Source organism: Chiloscyllium punctatum, chromosome 44 (assembly GCF_047496795.1).
Source record: "Chiloscyllium punctatum isolate Juve2018m chromosome 44, sChiPun1.3, whole genome shotgun sequence".
NCBI classification, from domain to species: Eukaryota; Metazoa; Chordata; class Chondrichthyes; order Orectolobiformes; family Hemiscylliidae; genus Chiloscyllium; species Chiloscyllium punctatum.
In genome coordinates, this window is record NC_092782.1 from 58,700,908 (window position 1) to 58,723,989 (window position 23,082).

Below are 23,082 nucleotides of genomic sequence, written 5' to 3' on the forward strand. Positions count from 1 at the left end.
ATGACTCTATGACTCTCTGACTCTCTGACTCTCTGACTCTCTGACTCGATGACTCGATGTCTCGATGACTCGATGACTCGATGTCTCGATGTCTCGATGTCTCGATGTCTCGATGTCTCGACGTCTCGACGTCTCTAAGTCTCTAAGTCTCTATGTCTCTATGTCTCTATGACTCTATGACTCTATGACTCTATGACTCTATGACTCTATGACTCTATGACTCTATGACTCTCTGACTCGATGACTCGATGACTCGATGTCTCGATGACTCGATGACTCGATGTCTCGATGTCTCTAAGTCTCTAAGTCTCTAAGTCTCTATGTCACTATGTCTCTATGACTCTATGACTCTATGACTCTATGACTCTATGACTCTATGACTCTATGACTCGATGACTCGATGACTCGATGACTCGATGACTCGATGACTCGATGTCTCGATGTCTCGATGTCTCGATGACTCGATGTCTCGATGTCTCGATGTCTCGATGTCTCGATGTCTCGATGTCTCTAAGTCTCTAAGTCTCTAAGTCTCTAAGTCTCTAAGTCTCTATGTCTCTATGTCTCTATGACTCTATGACTCTATGACTCTATGTCTCTATGACTCTATGACTCTATGACTCTCTGACTCTCTGACTCTCTGACTCGATGACTCGATGTCTCGATGACTCGATGACTCGATGTCTCGATGTCTCGATGTCTCGATGTCTCGACGTCTCGACGTCTCTAAGTCTCTAAGTCTCTAAGTCTCTAAGTCTCTATGACTCTATGACTCTATGACTCTATGACTCTATGACTCTATGACTCTCTGACTCTATGACTCTCTGACTCTCTGACTCTCTGACTCGATGACTCGATGTCTCGATGACTCGATGACTCGATGTCTCGATGTCTCTAAGTCTCTAAGTCTCTAAGTCTCTATGTCACTATGTCTCTATGACTCTATGACTCTATGACTCTATGACTCTATGACTCTATGACTCGATGACTCGATGACTCGATGACTCGATGACTCGATGACTCGATGTCTCGATGTCTCGATGTCTCGGATGACTCGATGTCTCGATGTCTCGATGTCTCGATGTCTCGATGTCTCGATGTCTCTAAGTCTCTAAGTCTCTAAGTCTCTAAGTCTCTAAGTCTCTATGTCTCTATGTCTCTATGACTCTATGACTCTATGTCTCTATGACTCTATGACTCTCTGACTCTCTGACTCTCTGACTCTCTGACTCTCTGACTCGATGACTCGATGTCTCGATGACTCGATGACTCGATGTCTCGATGTCTCGATGTCTCGATGTCTCGACGTCTCGACGTCTCTAAGTCTCTAAGTCTCTAAGTCTCTAAGTCTCTATGACTCTATGACTCTATGACTCTATGACTCTATGACTCTATGACTCTATGACTCTCTGACTCTCTGACTCGATGACTCGATGTCTCGATGACTCGATGACTCGATGTCTCGATGTCTCGATGTCTCGATGTCTCGACGTCTCGACGTCTCTAAGTCTCTAAGTCTCTAAGTCTCTAAGTCTCTATGACTCTATGACTCTATGACTCTATGACTCTCTGACTCTCTGACTCGATGACTCGATGTCTCGATGACTCGATGACTCGATGTCTCGATGTCTCTAAGTCTCTAAGTCTCTATGTCACTATGTCTCTATGACTCTATGACTCTATGACTCTATGACTCTATGACTCTATGACTCGATGACTCGATGACTCGATGACTCGATGACTCGATGTCTCGATGTCTCGATGTCTCGATGACTCGATGTCTCTAAGTCTCTAAGTCTCTAAGTCACTATGTCTCTATGACTCTATGACTCTATGACTCTATGACTCGATGACTCGATGACTCGATGACTCGATGACTCGATGTCTCGATGTCTCGATGACTCGATGTCTCGATGTCTCGATGTCTCTAAGTCTCTAAGTGTCTAAGTCTCTAAGTCTCTAAGTCTCTATGTCTCTATGTCTCTATGACTCTATGACTCTATGACTCTATGACTCTCTGACTCTCTGACTCTCTGACTCGATGACTCGATGTCTCGATGACTCGATGACTCGATGTCTCGATGTCTCGATGTCTCGACGTCTCGACGTCTCGACGTCTCTAAGTCTCTAAGTCTCTAAGTCTCTAAGTCTCTAAGTCTCTATGACTCTATGACTCTATGACTCTATGACTCTATGACTCTATGACTCGATGTCTCGATGACTCGATGACTCGATGTCTCGATGTCTCGATGTCTCGATGTCTCTAAGTCTCTAAGTCTCTAAGTCTCTATGTCACTATGTCTCTATGACTCTATGACTCTATGACTCTATGACTCGATGACTCGATGACTCGATGTCTCGATGTCTCGATGACTCGATGACTCGATGTCTCGATGACTCGATGACTCGATGTCTCGATGTCTCTAAGTCTCTAAGTCTCTAAGTCTCTAAGTCTCTATGTCACTATGTCTCTATGACTCTATGACTCGATGACTCGATGACTCGATGACTCGATGACTCGATGACTCGATGACTCGATGACTCGATGTCTCGATGTCTCGATGTCTCGATGTCTCGATGACTCGATGTCTCGATGACTCGATGACTCGATGTCTCGATGTCTCTAAGTCTCTAAGTCTCTATGTCACTATGTCTCTATGACTCTATGACTCTATGACTCTATGACTCGATGACTCGATGACTCGATGTCTCGATGTCTCGATGACTCGATGACTCGATGTCTCGATGACTCGATGACTCGATGTCTCGATGTCTCTAAGTCTCTAAGTCTCTAAGTCTCTAAGTCTCTATGTCACTATGTCTCTATGACTCTATGACTCGATGACTCGATGACTCGATGACTCGATGACTCGATGACTCGATGACTCGATGACTCGATGTCTCGATGTCTCGATGTCTCGATGTCTCGATGACTCGATGTCTCGATGACTCGATGACTCGATGTCTCGATGTCTCTAAGTCTCTAAGTCTCTAAGTCTCTAAGTCTCTATGTCACTATGTCTCTATGACTCTATGACTCGATGACTCGATGACTCGATGACTCGATGACTCGATGACTCGATGACTCGATGACTCGATGACTCGATGTCTCGATGTCTCGATGTCTCGATGTCTCGATGTCTCGATGTCTCTAAGTCTCTAAGTCTCTATGTCTCTATGTCTCTATGACTCTATGACTCTATGACTCTATGACTCTATGACTCTCTGACTCTCTGACTCTCTGACTCGATGACTCGATGTCTCGATGACTCGATGACTCGATGTCTCGATGTCTCGATGTCTCGATGTCTCGACGTCTCGACGTCTCGACGTCTCGACGTCTCTAAGTCTCTAAGTCTCTAAGTCTCTAAGTCTCTAAGTCTCTAAGTCTCTAAGTCTCTATGTCACTATGTCTCTATGACTCTCTGACTCTCTGACTCTCTGACTCTCTGACTCTCTGTCTCTCTGACTCGATGACTCGATGTCTCGATGACTCGATGACTCGATGTCTCGATGTCTCGATGTCTCGATGTCTCTACGTCTCTACGTCTCTACGTCTCTAAGTCTCTAAGTCTCTAAGTCTCTAAGTCTCTAAGTCTCTAAGTCTCTAAGTCTCTAAGTCTCTAAGTCTCTAAGTCTCTAAGTCTCTATGTCTCTATGACTCTATGACTCTATGACTCTATGACTCTATGACTCTATGACTCTATGACTCTATGACTCTATGACTCTATGACTCTATGACTCTATGACTCTATGACTCTATGACTCTATGACTCTATGACTCTATGACTCCATGACTCCATGACTCCATGACTCCATGACTCCATGACTCCATGACTCCATGACTCCATGACTCCATGACTCCATGACTCCATGACTCGATGTCTCGATGACTCGATGTCTCGATGTCTCGATGACTCGATGTCTCGATGTCTCGATGTCTCGATGTCTCGATGTCTCGACGTCTCTAAGTCTCTAAGTCTCTAAGTCTCTAAGTCTCTAAGTCTCTAAGTCTCTAAGTCTCTAAGTCTCTATGTCACTATGTCTCTATGACTCTATGACTCTCTGACTCTCTGACTCTCTGACTCTCTGTCTCTCTGACTCGATGACTCGATGTCTCGATGACTCGATGACTCGATGTCTCGATGTCTCGATGTCTCGATGTCTCTACGTCTCTACGTCTCTACGTCTCTACGTCTCTAAGTCTCTAAGTCTCTAAGTCTCTAAGTCTCTAAGTCTCTAAGTCTCTATGTCTCTATGACTCTATGACTCTATGACTCTATGACTCTATGACTCTATGACTCTATGACTCTATGACTCTATGACTCTATGACTCTATGACTCTATGACTCTATGACTCTATGACTCTATGACTCTATGACTCTATGACTCTATGACTCCATGACTCCATGACTCCATGACTCCATGACTCCATGACTCCATGACTCCATGACTCCATGACTCCATGACTCCATGACTCCATGACTCGATGTCTCGATGACTCGATGTCTCTAAGTCTCTAAGTCTCTAAGTCTCTAAGTCTCTAAGTCTCTAAGTCTCTATGTCACTATGACTCTATGACTCTATGACTCTATGACTCTATGACTCTATGACTCTATGACTCTATGACTCTATGACTCTATGACTCTATGACTCTATGACTCTATGACTCTATGACTCTATGACTCTATGACTCTATGACTCTATGACTCCATGACTCCATGACTCCATGACTCCATGACTCCATGACTCGATGTCTCGATGTCTCGATGACTCGATGTCTCGATGTCTCGATGTCTCGATGTCTCGATGTCTCGATGTCTCGATGTCTCGATGTCTCGATGACTCTATGACTCTATGACTCTATGACTCTATGACTCTATGACTCTATGACTCTATGACTCTATGACTCTATGACTCTATGACTCTATGACTCTATGACTCCATGACTCCATGACTCCATGACTCGATGACTCGATGTCTCGATGTCTCGATGACTCGATGTCTCGATGTCTCGATGTCTCGACGTCTCGACGTCTCGACGTCTCTAAGTCTCTATGACTCTATGACTCTATGACTCTATGACTCTATGACTCTATGACTCTATGACTCTATGACTCTATGACTCTATGACTCTATGACTCTATGACTCCATGACTCCATGACTCGATGACTCGATGACTCGATGTCTCGATGTCTCGATGACTCGATGTCTCGATGTCTCGATGTCTCGATGTCTCTAAGTCTCTAAGTGTCTAAGTCTCTAAGTCTCTAAGTCTCTAAGTCTCTATGTCTCTATGACTCTATGACTCTATGACTCTATGTCTCTATGACTCTATGACTCTATGACTCTATGACTCTATGACTCTATGACTCTATGACTCGATGACTCGATGTCTCGATGACTCGATGACTCGATGTCTCGATGTCTCGATGTCTCGATGTCTCGATGTCTCGATGTCTCTACGTCTCTACGTCTCTAAGTCTCTAAGTCTCTAAGTCTCTAAGTCTCTATGTCTCTATGTCTCTATGACTCTATGACTCTATGTCTCTATGACTCTATGACTCTATGACTCTATGACTCTCTGACTCTCTGACTCGATGACTCGATGTCTCGATGACTCGATGACTCGATGTCTCGATGTCTCGATGTCTCTACGTCTCTACGTCTCTAAGTCTGTAAGTCTCTAAGTCTCTAAGTCTCTAAGTCTCTAAGTCTCTAAGTCTCTATGACTCTATGTCTCTATGACTCTATGACTCTATGTCTCTATGACTCTATGACTCTATGACTCTATGACTCTCTGACTCTCTGACTCGATGACTCGATGTCTCGATGACTCGATGACTCGATGTCTCGATGTCTCGATGTCTCTACGTCTCTACGTCTCTACGTCTCTAAGTCTCTAAGTCTCTAAGTCTCTAAGTCTCTAAGTCTCTATGACTCTCTGACTCGATGACTCGATGTCTCGATGACTCGATGACTCGATGTCTCGATGTCTCGATGTCTCTACGTCTCTACGTCTCTAAGTCTGTAAGTCTCTAAGTCTCTAAGTCTCTAAGTCTCTAAGTCTCTAAGTCTCTATGACTCTATGTCTCTATGACTCTATGACTCTATGTCTCTATGACTCTATGACTCTATGACTCTATGACTCTATGACTCTCTGACTCTCTGACTCGATGACTCGATGTCTCGATGACTCGATGACTCGATGTCTCGATGTCTCTACGTCTCTACGTCTCTACGTCTCTACGTCTCTAAGTCTCTAAGTCTCTAAGTCTCTAAGTCTCTAAGTCTCTATGACTCTCTGACTCGATGACTCGATGTCTCGATGATTCGATGACTCGATGTCTCGATGTCTCGATGTCTCGATGTCTCTACGTCTCTACGTCTCTAAGTCTGTAAGTCTGTAAGTCTCTAAGTCTCTAAGTCTCTAAGTCTCTAAGTCTCTATGACTCTATGTCTCTATGACTCTATGACTCTATGTCTCTATGACTCTATGACTCTATGACTCTCTGACTCTCTGACTCTCTGACTCGATGACTCGATGTCTCGATGACTCGATGTCTCGATGTCTCTACGTCTCTACGTCTCTACGTCTCTAAGTCTCTAAGTCTCTAAGTCTCTAAGTCTCTAAGTCTCTATGACTCTATGACTCTATGACTCGATGTCTCGATGTCTCGATGTCTCGATGTCTCGATGTCTCTACGTCTCTACGTCTCTACGTCTCTACGTCTCTACGTCTCTAAGTCTCTACGTCTCTAAGTCTCTAAGTCTCTATGTCTCTATGTCTCTATGTCTCTATGACTCTATGACTCTATGTCTCTATGACTCTATGACTCTATGACTCTATGACTCTCTGACTCTCTGACTCTCTGACTCGATGACTCGATGTCTCGATGACTCGATGACTCGATGTCTCGATGTCTCGATGTCTCTACGTCTCTACGTCTCTACGTCTCTAAGTCTCTAAGTCTCTAAGTCTCTAAGTCTCTAAGTCTCTATGACTCTATGACTCTATGACTCGATGTCTCGATGTCTCGATGTCTCGATGTCTCGATGTCTCGATGTCTCTACGTCTCTACGTCTCTACGTCTCTAAGTCTCTATGTCTCTATGTCTCTAAGTCTCTAAGTCTCTATGTCTCTATGTCTCTATGTCTCTATGACTCTATGACTCTATGTCTCTATGACTCTATGACTCTATGACTCTATGACTCTATGACTCTCTGACTCTCTGACTCTCTGACTCGATGACTCGATGTCTCGATGACTCGATGACTCGATGTCTCGATGTCTCGATGTCTCTACGTCTCTACGTCTCTACGTCTCTAAGTCTCTAAGTCTCTAAGTCTCTAAGTCTCTAAGTCTCTATGACTCTCTGACTCGATGACTCGATGTCTCGATGATTCGATGACTCGATGTCTCGATGTCTCGATGTCTCGATGTCTCTACGTCTCTACGTCTCTAAGTCTGTAAGTCTCTAAGTCTCTAAGTCTCTAAGTCTCTAAGTCTCTATGACTCTATGTCTCTATGACTCTATGACTCTATGTCTCTATGACTCTATGACTCTATGACTCTATGACTCTCTGACTCTCTGACTCGATGACTCGATGTCTCGATGACTCGATGTCTCGATGTCTCGATGTCTCTACGTCTCTACGTCTCTACGTCTCTACGTCTCTAAGTCTCTAAGTCTCTAAGTCTCTAAGTCTCTAAGTCTCTATGACTCTATGACTCTATGACTCTATGACTCTATGACTCGATGTCTCGATGTCTCGATGTCTCGATGTCTCTACGTCTCTACGTCTCTACGTCTCTACGTCTCTAAGTCTGTAAGTCTCTAAGTCTCTAAGTCTCTAAGTCTCTAAGTCTCTAAGTCTCTATGACTCTATGTCTCTATGACTCTATGTCTCTATGACTCTATGACTCTATGACTCTATGACTCTCTGACTCTCTGACTCGATGACTCGATGTCTCGATGACTCGATGTCTCGATGTCTCGATGTCTCTACGTCTCTACGTCTCTACGTCTCTACGTCTCTAAGTCTCTAAGTCTCTAAGTCTCTAAGTCTCTAAGTCTCTAAGTCTCTATGACTCTATGACTCGATGTCTCTATGTCTCGATGACTCGATGACTCGATGACTCGATGACTCGATGACTCGATGTCTCGATGACTCGATGTCTCGATGTCTCGACGTCTCGATGTCTCTAAGTCTCTAAGTCTCTAAGTCTCTATGTCTCTATGTCTCTATGTCTCTAAGTCTCTAAGTCTCTATGACTCTATGACTCGATGTCTCGATGTCTCGATGTCTCGATGTCTCGATGTCTCTACGTCTCTACGTCTCTACGTCTCTAAGTCTCTAAGTCTCTATGTCTCTATGTCTCTAAGTCTCTAAGTCTCTATGTCTCTATGTCTCTATGTCTCTAAGTCTCTATGTCTCTAAGTCTCTAAGTCTCTATGTCTCTATGTCTCTATGTCTCTATGACTCTATGACTCGATGTCTCGATGTCTCGATGTCTCGATGTCTCGATGTCTCTACGTCTCTACGTCTCTACGTCTCTAAGTCTCTAAGTCTCTATGTCTCTATGTCTCTAAGTCTCTAAGTCTCTATGTCTCTATGTCTCTAAGTCTCTATGTCTCTAAGTCTCTAAGTCTCTATGTCTCTATGTCTCTATGTCTCTAAGTCTCTATGTCTCGATGTCTCGATGTCTCGATGTCTCGATGTCTCTAAGTCTCTAAGTCTCTACGTCTCTACGTCTCTACGTCTCTAAGTCTCTAAGTCTCTATGTCTCTATGTCTCTATGTCTCTAAGTCTCTAAGTCTCTATGACTCTATGACTCGATGTCTCGATGTCTCGATGTCTCGATGTCTCGATGTCTCTACGTCTCTACGTCTCTACGTCTCTAAGTCTCTAAGTCTCTATGTCTCTATGTCTCTAAGTCTCTAAGTCTCTATGTCTCTATGTCTCTATGTCTCTAAGTCTCTATGTCTCTAAGTCTCTAAGTCTCTATGTCTCTATGTCTCTAAGTCTCTATGTCTCTATGTCTCTAAGTCTCTATGTCTCTATGTCTCTAAGTCTCTAAGTCTCTATGACTCTATGACTCGATGTCTCGATGTCTCGATGTCTCGATGTCTCGATGTCTCTACGTCTCTACGTCTCTACGTCTCTAAGTCTCTAAGTCTCTATGTCTCTATGTCTCTAAGTCTCTAAGTCTCTATGTCTCTATGTCTCTAAGTCTCTATGTCTCTAAGTCTCTAAGTCTCTATGTCTCTATGTCTCTATGTCTCTAAGTCTCTATGTCTCGATGTCTCGATGTCTCGATGTCTCGATGTCTCTAAGTCTCTAAGTCTCTACGTCTCTACGTCTCTACGTCTCTAAGTCTCTAAGTCTCTATGTCTCTATGTCTCTAAGTCTCTAAGTCTCTATGACTCTATGACTCGATGTCTCGATGTCTCGATGTCTCGATGTCTCGATGTCTCTACGTCTCTACGTCTCTACGTCTCTACGTCTCTACGTCTCTACGTCTCTAAGTCTCTAAGTCTCTATGTCTCTATGTCTCTAAGTCTCTAAGTCTCTATGTCTCTATGTCTCTAAGTCTCTATGTCTCTAAGTCTCTAAGTCTCTATGTCTCTATGTCTCTATGTCTCTAAGTCTCTATGTCTCGATGTCTCGATGTCTCGATGTCTCGATGTCTCTAAGTCTCTAAGTCTCTACGTCTCTATGTCTCTATGTCTCTATGTCTCTAAGTCTCTAAGTCTCTATGACTCTATGACTCGATGTCTCGATGTCTCGATGTCTCGATGTCTCGATGTCTCTACGTCTCTACGTCTCTACGTCTCTAAGTCTCTAAGTCTCTATGTCTCTATGTCTCTAAGTCTCTAAGTCTCTATGTCTCTATGTCTCTATGTCTCTAAGTCTCTATGTCTCTAAGTCTCTAAGTCTCTATGTCTCTATGTCTCTATGTCTCTAAGTCTCTATGTCTCTAAGTCTCTATGTCTCGATGTCTCGATGTCTCGATGTCTCGATGTCTCTAAGTCTCTATGTCTCTATGTCTCTATGTCTCTATGTCTCGATGACTCGATGACTCGATGACTCGATGACTCGATGACTCGATGTCTCGATGACTCGATGTCTCGATGTCTCGATGTCTCGATGTCTCTAAGTCTCTAAGTCTCTAAGTCTCTATGTCTCTATGTCTCTATGTCTCTAAGTCTCTAAGTCTCTATGACTCTATGACTCGATGTCTCGATGTCTCGATGTCTCGATGTCTCGATGTCTCTACGTCTCTACGTCTCTACGTCTCTAAGTCTCTAAGTCTCTATGTCTCTATGTCTCTAAGTCTCTAAGTCTCTAAGTCTCTATGTCTCTAAGTCTCTAAGTCTCTATGTCTCTATGTCTCTATGTCTCTAAGTCTCTATGTCTCTAAGTCTCTATGTCTCTATGTCTCTAAGTCTCTATGTCTCTAAGTCTCTAAGTCTCTATGTCTCTATGTCTCTAAGTCTCTAAGTCTCTAAGTCTCTATGTCTCTAAGTCTCTAAGTCTCTATGTCTCTATGTCTCTATGTCTCTAAGTCTCTATGTCTCTAAGTCTCTATGTCTCGATGTCTCGATGTCTCGATGTCTCGATGTCTCTAAGTCTCTATGTCTCTATGTCTCTATGTCTCTATGTCTCGATGACTCGATGACTCGATGACTCGATGACTCGATGACTCGATGTCTCGATGACTCGATGTCTCGATGTCTCGATGTCTCGATGTCTCTAAGTCTCTAAGTCTCTAAGTCTCTATGTCTCTATGTCTCTAAGTCTCTATGTCTCTATGTCTCTATGTCTCTATGTCTCTATGTCTCTATGTCTCTATGTCTCTATGTCTCTATGTCTCTATGTCTCTATGTCTCTATGACTCGATGACTCGATGACTCGATGACTCGATGACTCGATGTCTCGATGACTCGATGTCTCGATGTCTCTACGTCTCTACGTCTCTACGTCTCTACGTCTCTACGTCTCTAAGTCTCTATGTCTCTATGTCTCTATGTCTCTAAGTCTCTAAGTCTCTATGTCTCTATGTCTCTATGTCTCTATGTCTCTAAGTCTCTAAGTCTCTATGTCTCTATGTCTCTATGTCTCTAAGTCTCTAAGTCTCTATGTCTCTATGTCTCTATGTCTCTAAGTCTCTAAGTCTCTAAGTCTCTATGTCTCTATGTCTCTATGTCTCTATGTCTCTAAGTCTCTAAGTCTCTAAGTCTCTAAGTCTCTATGTCTCTATGTCTCTATGTCTCTATGTCTCTATGTCTCTATGTCTCTATGTCTCTATGTCTCTATGTCTCTATGTCTCTATGTCTCTATGTCTCTAAGTCTCTAAGTCTCTAAGTCTCTAAGTCTCGATGTCTCGATGTCTCGATGTCTCGATGTCTCGATGTCTCGATGTCTCGATGTCTCGATGTCTCTAAGTCTCTAAGTCTCTAAGTCTCTATGTCTCTATGTCTCTATGTCTCTATGTCTCGATGACTCGATGACTCGATGACTCGATGACTCGATGACTCGATGACTCGATGACTCGATGTCTCGATGACTCGATGTCTCGATGTCTCGATGTCTCTAAGTCTCTAAGTCTCTAAGTCTCTATGTCTCTATGTCTCTATGTCTCTAAGTCTCTAAGTCTCTAAGTCTCTATGTCTCTATGTCTCTATGTCTCTATGTCTCTAAGTCTCTAAGTCTCTAAGTCTCTATGTCTCTATGTCTCTATGTCTCTATGTCTCTATGTCTCTATGTCTCTATGTCTCGATGACTCGATGACTCGATGACTCGATGACTCGATGTCTCTATGACTCTATGACTCTATGACTCTATGACTCTATGACTCTATGACTCTATGACTCTATGACTCTATGACTCTATGACTCTATGACTCTATGACTCTATGACTCTATGACTCTATGACTCTATGACTCTATGACTCTATGACTCCATGACTCCATGACTCCATGACTCCATGACTCCATGACTCCATGACTCGATGTCTCGATGTCTCGATGACTCGATGTCTCGATGTCTCGATGTCTCTAAGTCTCTAAGTCTCTAAGTCTCTATGTCACTATGACTCTATGACTCTATGACTCTATGACTCTATGACTCTATGACTCTATGACTCTATGACTCTATGACTCTATGACTCTATGACTCTATGACTCTATGACTCTATGACTCTATGACTCTATGACTCTATGACTCTATGACTCTATGACTCTATGACTCCATGACTCCATGACTCCATGACTCCATGACTCCATGACTCCATGACTCCATGACTCCATGACTCCATGACTCGATGTCTCGATGTCTCGATGACTCGATGTCTCGATGTCTCGATGTCTCGATGTCTCGATGTCTCGATGTCTCGATGTCTCTATGACTCTATGACTCTATGACTCTATGACTCTATGACTCTATGACTCTATGACTCTATGACTCTATGACTCTATGACTCTATGACTCCATGACTCCATGACTCCATGACTCGATGACTCGATGACTCGATGTCTCGATGTCTCGATGACTCGATGTCTCGATGTCTCGACGTCTCGACGTCTCGACGTCTCGACGTCTCTAAGTCTCTATGACTCTATGACTCTATGACTCTATGACTCTATGACTCTATGACTCTATGACTCTATGACTCTATGACTCTATGACTCCATGACTCCATGACTCGATGACTCGATGACTCGATGTCTCGATGTCTCGATGACTCGATGTCTCGATGTCTCGATGTCTCGATGTCTCTAAGTCTCTAAGTGTCTAAGTCTCTAAGTCTCTAAGTCTCTATGTCTCTATGTCTCTATGACTCTATGACTCTATGACTCTATGTCTCTATGACTCTATGACTCTATGACTCTATGACTCTATGACTCTATGACTCTATGACTCGATGTCTCGATGACTCGATGACTCGATGTCTCGATGTCTCGATGTCTCGATGTCTCGATGTCTCTACGTCTCTACGTCTCTAAGTCTCTAAGTCTCTAAGTCTCTAAGTCTCTATGTCTCTACGTCTCTACGTCTCTACGTCTCTACGTCTCTACGTCTCTAAGTCTCTAAGTCTCTAAGTCTCTAAGTCTCTATGACTCTCTGACTCGATGACTCGATGTCTCGATGACTCGATGACTCGATGTCTCGATGTCTCGATGTCTCTACGTCTCTACGTCTCTAAGTCTGTAAGTCTCTAAGTCTCTAAGTCTCTAAGTCTCTATGACTCTATGTCTCTATGACTCTATGACTCTATGTCTCTATGACTCTATGACTCTATGACTCTATGACTCTATGACTCTATGACTCTCTGACTCGATGACTCGATGTCTCGATGACTCGATGACTCGATGTCTCGATGTCTCGATGTCTCTACGTCTCTACGTCTCTACGTCTCTAAGTCTCTAAGTCTCTAAGTCTCTAAGTCTCTAAGTCTCTATGACTCTCTGACTCGATGACTCGATGTCTCGATGATTCGATGACTCGATGTCTCGATGTCTCGATGTCTCGATGTCTCTACGTCTCTACGTCTCTACGTCTCTAAGTCTGTAAGTCTGTAAGTCTCTAAGTCTCTAAGTCTCTAAGTCTCTAAGTCTCTATGACTCTATGTCTCTATGACTCTATGACTCTATGTCTCTATGACTCTATGACTCTATGACTCTCTGACTCTCTGACTCTCTGACTCGATGACTCGATGTCTCGATGACTCGATGTCTCGATGTCTCGATGTCTCTACGTCTCTACGTCTCTACGTCTCTAAGTCTCTAAGTCTCTAAGTCTCTAAGTCTCTAAGTCTCTATGACTCTATGACTCTATGACTCGATGTCTCGATGTCTCGATGTCTCGATGTCTCGATGTCTCTACGTCTCTACGTCTCTACGTCTCTACGTCTCTAAGTCTCTATGTCTCTATGTCTCTAAGTCTCTAAGTCTCTATGTCTCTATGTCTCTATGTCTCTATGACTCTATGACTCTATGTCTCTATGACTCTATGACTCTATGACTCTATGACTCTCTGACTCTCTGACTCTCTGACTCGATGACTCGATGTCTCGATGACTCGATGACTCGATGTCTCGATGTCTCGATGTCTCTAAGTCTCTAAGTCTCTATGACTCTCTGACTCGATGACTCGATGTCTCGATGATTCGATGACTCGATGTCTCGATGTCTCGATGTCTCGATGTCTCTACGTCTCTACGTCTCTAAGTCTGTAAGTCTCTAAGTCTCTAAGTCTCTAAGTCTCTATGACTCTATGTCTCTAAGTCTCTATGTCTCTATGACTCTATGACTCTATGACTCTATGACTCTCTGACTCTCTGACTCGATGACTCGATGTCTCGATGACTCGATGTCTCGATGTCTCGATGTCTCTACGTCTCTACGTCTCTACGTCTCTACGTCTCTAAGTCTCTAAGTCTCTAAGTCTCTAAGTCTCTATGACTCGATGACTCGATGTCTCGATGTCTCGATGTCTCTACGTCTCTACGTCTCTACGTCTCTAAGTCTCTAAGTCTCTAAGTCTCTAAGTCTCTAAGTCTCTATGACTCTCTGACTCGATGACTCGATGTCTCGATGATTCGATGACTCGATGTCTCGATGTCTCGATGTCTCGATGTCTCTACGTCTCTACGTCTCTAAGTCTGTAAGTCTCTAAGTCTCTAAGTCTCTAAGTCTCTAAGTCTCTAAGTCTCTATGACTCTATGTCTCTATGACTCTATGACTCTATGTCTCTATGACTCTATGACTCTATGACTCTATGACTCTCTGACTCTCTGACTCGATGACTCGATGTCTCGATGACTCGATGTCTCGATGTCTCGATGTCTCTACGTCTCTACGTCTCTACGTCTCTAAGTCTCTAAGTCTCTAAGTCTCTAAGTCTCTAAGTCTCTATGTCTCTAAGTCTCTAAGTCTCTATGTCTCTAAGTCTCTAAGTCTCTATGTCTCTATGTCTCTATGTCTCTAAGTCTCTATGTCTCGATGTCTCGATGTCTCGATGTCTCGATGTCTCGATGTCTCTAAGTCTCTAAGTCTCTATGTCTCTATGTCTCTATGTCTCTATGTCTCGATGACTCGATGACTCGATGACTCGATGACTCGATGACTCGATGTCTCGATGTCTCGATGTCTCGATGTCTCGATGTCTCTACGTCTCTACGTCTCTAAGTCTCTAAGTCTCTAAGTCTCTAAGTCTCTAAGTCTCTAAGTCTCTAAGTCTCTATGACTCTATGTCTCTATGACTCTATGACTCTATGTCTCTATGACTCTATGACTCTATGACTCTATGACTCTCTGACTCTCTGACTCGATGACTCGATGTCTCGATGACTCGATGTCTCGATGTCTCGATGTCTCTACGTCTCTACGTCTCTACGTCTCTAAGTCTCTAAGTCTCTAAGTCTCTAAGTCTCTAAGTCTCTATGTCTCTAAGTCTCTAAGTCTCTATGTCTCTAAGTCTCTAAGTCTCTATGTCTCTATGTCTCTATGTCTCTAAGTCTCTATGTCTCGATGTCTCGATGTCTCGATGTCTCGATGTCTCGATGTCTCTAAGTCTCTAAGTCTCTATGTCTCTATGTCTCTATGTCTCTATGTCTCGATGACTCGATGACTCGATGACTCGATGACTCGATGACTCGATGTCTCGATGTCTCGATGTCTCGATGTCTCGATGTCTCGATGTCTCTAAGTCTCTAAGTCTCTAAGTCTCTATGTCTCTATGTCTCTATGTCTCTAAGTCTCTATGTCTCTATGTCTCTATGTCTCTATGTCTCTATGTCTCTATGTCTCTATGTCTCTATGTCTCTATGACTCGATGACTCGATGACTCGATGACTCGATGACTCGATGTCTCTACGTCTCTACGTCTCTACGTCTCTACGTCTCTAAGTCTGTAAGTCTCTAAGTCTCTAAGTCTCTAAGTCTCTAAGTCTCTATGACTCTATGTCTCTATGACTCTATGTCTCTATGACTCTATGACTCTATGACTCTATGACTCTCTGACTCTCTGACTCGATGACTCGATGTCTCGATGACTCGATGTCTCGATGTCTCGATGTCTCTACGTCTCTACGTCTCTACGTCTCTACGTCTCTAAGTCTCTAAGTCTCTAAGTCTCTAAGTCTCTAAGTCTCTATGACTCGATGACTCGATGTCTCGATGTCTCGATGTCTCGATGTCTCGATGTCTCGATGTCTCTACGTCTCTACGTCTCTACGTCTCTAAGTCTCTAAGTCTCTAAGTCTCTATGTCTCTATGTCTCTAAGTCTCTAAGTCTCTAAGTCTCTAAGTCTCTAAGTCTCTAAGTCTCTATGTCTCTAAGTCTCTAAGTCTCTATGTCTCTAAGTCTCTATGTCTCTATGTCTCTAAGTCTCTATGTCTCTAAGTCTCGATGTCTCGATGTCTCGATGTCTCGATGTCTCGATGTCTCTAAGTCTCTATGTCTCTATGTCTCTATGTCTCTATGTCTCGATGACTCGATGACTCGATGACTCGATGACTCGATGACTCGATGTCTCGATGTCTCGATGTCTCGATGTCTCGATGTCTCGATGTCTCGATGTCTCGATGTCTCGATGTCTCGATGTCTCGATGTCTCTAAGTCTCTAAGTCTCTATGTCTCTATGTCTCTAAGTCTCTATGTCTCTATGTCTCTATGTCTCTATGTCTCTATGTCTCTATGTCTCTATGTCTCTATGACTCTATGTCTCTATGTCTCTATGTCTCTATGACTCGATGACTCGATGACTCGATGACTCGATGACTCGATGTCTCGATGACTCGATGTCTCGATGTCTCGATGTCTCGATGTCTCGATGTCTCTACGTCTCTACGTCTCTACGTCTCTACGTCTCTAAGTCTCTAAGTCTCTAAGTCTCTAAGTCTCTAAGTCTCTATGACTCGATGACTCGATGTCTCGATGTCTCGATGTCTCGATGTCTCGATGTCTCGATGTCTCTACGTCTCTACGTCTCTACGTCTCTAAGTCTCTAAGTCTCTAAGTCTCTATGTCTCTATGTCTCTAAGTCTCTAAGTCTCTAAGTCTCTAAGTCTCTAAGTCTCTAAGTCTCTATGTCTCTAAGTCTCTAAGTCTCTATGTCTCTAAGTCTCTATGTCTCTATGTCTCTAAGTCTCTATGTCTCTAAGTCTCGATGTCTCGATGTCTCGATGTCTCGATGTCTCGATGTCTCTAAGTCTCTATGTCTCTATGTCTCTATGTCTCTATGTCTCGATGACTCGATGACTCGATGACTCGATGACTCGATGACTCGATGTCTCGATGTCTCGATGTCTCGATGTCTCGATGTCTCGATGTCTCGATGTCTCGATGTCTCGATGTCTCGATGTCTCGATGTCTCTAAGTCTCTAAGTCTCTATGTCTCTATGTCTCTAAGTCTCTATGTCTCTATGTCTCTATGTCTCTATGTCTCTATGTCTCTATGTCTCTATGTCTCTATGTCTCTATGTCTCTATGTCTCTATGTCTCTATGACTCGATGACTCGATGACTCGATGACTCGATGACTCGATGTCTCGATGACTCGATGTCTCGATGTCTCGATGTCTCGATGTCTCTACGTCTCTACGTCTCTACGTCTCTACGTCTCTAAGTCTCTAAGTCTCTATGTCTCTATGTCTCTAAGTCTCTAAGTCTCTATGTCTCTATGTCTCTAAGTCTCTAAGTCTCTATGTCTCTATGTCTCTATGTCTCTATGTCTCTATGTCTCTAAGTCTCTAAGTCTCTATGTCTCTATGTCTCTATGTCTCTAAGTCTCTAAGTCTCTAAGTCTCTATGTCTCTATGTCTCTATGTCTCTAAGTCTCTAAGTCTCTAAGTCTCTAAGTCTCTATGTCTCTATGTCTCTATGTCTCTATGTCTCTAAGTCTCTAAGTCTCTAAGTCTCTAAGTCTCTATGTCTCTATGTCTCTATGTCTCTATGTCTCTATGTCTCTATGTCTCTATGTCTCTATGTCTCTATGTCTCTATGTCTCTATGTCTCTATGTCTCTAAGTCTCTAAGTCTCTAAGTCTCGATGTCTCGATGTCTCGATGTCTCGATGTCTCGATGTCTCGATGTCTCGATGTCTCTAAGTCTCTATGTCTCTATGTCTCGATGACTCGATGACTCGATGACTCGATGACTCGATGACTCGATGACTCGATGACTCGATGTCTCGATGACTCGATGTCTCGATGTCTCGATGTCTCTAAGTCTCTAAGTCTCTATGTCTCTATGTCTCTAAGTCTCTAAGTCTCTAAGTCTCTATGTCTCTATGTCTCTATGTCTCTATGTCTCTATGTCTCTATGTCTCGATGACTCGATGACTCGATGACTCGATGACTCGATGTCTCGATGTCTCGATGTCTCGATGTCTCGATGTCTCGATGTCTCGATGTCTCGATGTCTCGATGTCTCGATGTCTCGATGTCTCGATGTCTCTAAGTCTCTAAGTCTCTATGTCTCTATGTCTCTAAGTCTCTAAGTCTCTATGTCTCTATGTCTCTAAGTCTCTAAGTCTCTATGTCTCTATGTCTCTAAGTCTCTATGTCTCTAAGTCTCTAAGTCTCTATGTCTCTATGTCTCTATGTCTCTAAGTCTCTAAGTCTCTATGTCTCTATGTCTCGATGACTCGATGACTCGATGACTCGATGACTCGATGTCTCGATGTCTCGATGTCTCGATGTCTCGATGTCTCGATGTCTCGATGTCTCTAAGTCTCTAAGTCTCTATGTCTCTATGTCTCTAAGTCTCTATGTCTCTATGTCTCTAAGTCTCTAAGTCTCTATGTCTCTATGTCTCTAAGTCTCTATGTCTCTATGTCTCTAAGTCTCTAAGTCTCTATGTCTCTATGTCTCTAAGTCTCTAAGTCTCTATGTCTCTATGTCTCTATGTCTCTAAGTCTCTAAGTCTCTATGTCTCTATGTCTCGATGACTCGATGACTCGATGACTCGATGACTCGATGTCTCGATGTCTCGATGTCTCGATGTCTCGATGTCTCGATGTCTCGATGTCTCGATGTCTCGATGTCTCGATGTCTCGATGTCTCGAAGTCTCTATGTCTCTAAGTCTCTAAGTCTCTATGTCTCTATGTCTCTAAGTCTCTAAGTCTCTATGTCTCTATGTCTCTAAGTCTCTAAGTCTCTATGTCTCTATGTCTCTAAGTCTCTATGTCTCTATGTCTCTAAGTCTCTAAGTCTCTATGTCTCTATGTCTCTAAGTCTCTATGTCTCTATGTCTCTATGTCTCTATGTCTCTATGTCTCTATGTCTCTATGTCTCTAAGTCTCTATGTCTCTAAGTCTCTAAGTCTCTAAGTCTCTAAGTCTCTATGTCTCTATGTCTCTAAGTCTCTATGTCTCTATGTCTCTAAGTCTCTAAGTCTCTATGTCTCTATGTCTCTAAGTCTCTAAGTCTCTATGTCTCTATGTCTCTATGTCTCTAAGTCTCTAAGTCTCTATGTCTCTATGTCTCGATGACTCGATGACTCGATGACTCGATGACTCGATGTCTCGATGTCTCGATGTCTCGATGTCTCGATGTCTCGATGTCTCGATGTCTCGATGTCTCTAAGTCTCGATGTCTCGATGTCTCTAAGTCTCTAAGTCTCTATGTCTCTATGTCTCTAAGTCTCTAAGTCTCTATGTCTCTATGTCTCTAAGTCTCTAAGTCTCTATGTCTCTATGTCTCTAAGTCTCTAAGTCTCTATGTCTCTATGTCTCTAAGTCTCTAAGTCTCTATGTCTCTATGTCTCTAAGTCTCTATGTCTCTATGTCTCTAAGTCTCTAAGTCTCTATGTCTCGATGTCTCGATGTCTCTAAGTCTCTAAGTCTCTAAGTCTCTAAGTCTCTATGTCTCTATGTCTCTATGTCTCTAAGTCTCTAAGTCTCTAAGTCTCTCTGACTCTCTGACTCGATGTCTCGATGACTCGATGTCTCGATGTCTCGATGTCTCGATGTCTCTAAGTCTCTAAGTCTCTAAGTCTCTAAGTCTCTAAGTCTCTAAGTCTCTAAGTCTCTATGTCTCTATGTCTCTATGTCTCTATGTCTCTATGTCTCTATGTCTCGATGACTCGATGACTCGATGACTCGATGTCTCGATGTCTCGATGTCTCGAAGTCTCGAAGTCTCTAAGTCTCTAAGTCTCTAAGTCTCTAAGTCTCTAAGTCTCTAAGTCTCTATGTCTCTATGTCTCTATGTCTCTATGTCTCTATGTCTCTATGTCTCTATGTCTCTATGTCTCTATGTCTCGATGACTCGATGTCTCGATGACTCGATGACTCGATGACTCGATGACTCGATGTCTCGATGTCTCGATGTCTCGATGTCTCGATGTCTCGATGTCTCGATGTCTCGATGTCTCGATGTCTCTAAGTCTCTAAGTCTCTATGTCTCTATGTCTCTAAGTCTCTAAGTCTCTAAGTCTCTATGTCTCTATGTCTCTATGTCTCTAAGTCTCTAAGTCTCTAAGTCTCTAAGTCTCTAAGTCTCTATGTCTCTAAGTCTCTAAGTCTCTAAGTCTCTAAGTCTCTATGTCTCTATGTCTCTAAGTCTCTAAGTCTCTAAGTCTCTATGTCTCTATGTCTCTATGACTCTCTGACTCTCTGACTCTCTGACTCTCTGACTCTCTGACTCGATGTCTCGATGTCTCGATGTCTCGATGTCTCTAAGTCTCTAAGTCTCTAAGTCTCTATGTCTCTATGTCTCTATGTCTCTAAGTCTCTAAGTCTCTAAGTCTCTAAGTCTCTAAGTCTCTAAGTCTCTATGTCTCTAAGTCTCTAAGTCTCTAAGTCTCTAAGTCTCTATGTCTCTATGTCTCTAAGTCTCTAAGTCTCTAAGTCTCTATGTCTCTATGTCTCTATGTCTCTATGTCTCTATGTCTCTATGTCTCCATGTCTCTAAGTCTCTAAGTCTCTAAGACTCTAAGACTCGATGACTCGATGACTCGATGACTCGATGACTCGATGACTCGATGTCTCGATGTCTCGATGTCTCGATGTCTCTAAGTCTCTAAGTCTCTATGTCTCTATGTCTCTAAGTCTCTAAGTCTCTATGTCTCTATGTCTCTATGTCTCTAAGTCTCTAAGTCTCTAAGTCTCTAAGTCTCTAAGTCTCTAAGTCTCTAAGTCTCTAAGTCTCTATGTCTCTAAGTCTCTAAGTCTCTAAGTCTCTAAGTCTCTAAGTCTCTATGTCTCTATGTCTCTATGTCTCTAAGTCTCTAAGTCTCTAAGACTCTAAGTCTCTATGTCTCTATGTCTCTATGTCTCTATGTCTCTATGTCTCTATGTCTCGATGACTCGATGTCTCGATGTCTCGATGTCTCGATGTCTCGATGTCTCTAAGTCTCTAAGTCTCTAAGTCTCTATGTCTCTATGTCTCTATGTCTCTATGTCTCTATGTCTCTATGTCTCGATGACTCGATGTCTCGATGTCTCGATGTCTCGATGTCTCGATGTCTCGATGACTCGATGACTCGATGACTCGATGACTCGATGACTCGATGTCTCGATGTCTCGATGTCTCGATGTCTCGATGTCTCGATGTCTCGATGTCTCGATGTCTCGAAGTCTCTAAGTCTCTAAGTCTCTAAGTCTCTAAGTCTCTAAGTCTCTAAGTCTCTATGTCTCTAAGTCTCTAAGTCTCTAAGTCTCTAAGACTCTAAGACTCTAAGACTCTAAGACTCTAAGACTCTAAGACTCTAAGACTCTATGACTCGATGACTCGATGACTCGATGACTCGATGTCTCGATGTCTCGATGTCTCGATGTCTCGATGTCTCGATGACTCGATGACTCGATGACTCGATGACTCGATGACTCGATGACTCGATGTCTCGATGTCTCGATGTCTCGATGTCTCTAAGTCTCTAAGTCTCTAAGTCTCTAAGTCTCTAAGACTCTAAGACTCTAAGACTCTAAGACTCTAAGACTCTAAGACTCTAAGACTCGATGACTCGATGACTCGATGACTCGATGACTCGATGTCTCGATGTCTCGATGTCTCGATGACTCGATGACTCGATGACTCGATGACTCGATGTCTCGATGTCTCGATGTCTCTAAGTCTCTAAGTCTCTAAGTCTCTATGTCTCTATGTCTCTATGTCTCTATGTCTCTATGTCTCGATGACTCGATGTCTCGATGTCTCGATGTCTCGATGTCTCGATGTCTCGATGACTCGATGACTCGATGACTCGATGACTCGATGACTCGATGTCTCGATGTCTCGATGTCTCGATGTCTCGATGTCTCGATGTCTCGAAGTCTCTAAGTCTCTAAGTCTCTAAGTCTCTAAGTCTCTAAGTCTCTAAGTCTCTAAGACTCTAAGACTCTAAGACTCTAAGACTCTAAGACTCTAAGACTCTAAGACTCTATGACTCGATGACTCGATGACTCGATGACTCGATGACTCGATGTCTCGATGTCTCGATGTCTCGATGTCTCGATGTCTCGATGACTCGATGACTCGATGACTCGATGACTCGATGACTCGATGACTCGATGTCTCGATGTCTCGATGTCTCGATGTCTCGATGTCTCGATGTCTCTAAGTCTCTAAGACTCTAAGACTCTAAGACTCTAAGACTCTAAGACTCTAAGACTCTAAGACTCTAAGACTCTATGACTCTATGACTCGATGACTCGATGTCTCGATGTCTCGATGTCTCGATGACTCGATGACTCGATGACTCGATGACTCGATGACTCGATGTCTCGATGTCTCGATGTCTCGATGTCTCGATGTCTCGATGACTCGATGACTCGATGACTCGATGACTCGATGACTCGATGTCCCGATGTCCCGATGTCCCGATGTCTCGATGTCTCTAAGTCTCTAAGTCTCTAAGTCTCTAAGTCTCTATGTCTCTAAGTCTCTAAGTCTCTAAGACTCTAAGACTCTAAGACTCTAAGACTCTAAGACTCTAAGACTCGATGACTCGATGTCTCGATGTCTCGATGTCTCGATGTCTCGATGTCTCGATGTCTCGATGTCTCGATGTCTCGATGTCTCGATGTCTCGATGTCTCGATGTCTCGATGTCTCGATGTCTCTAAGTCTCTA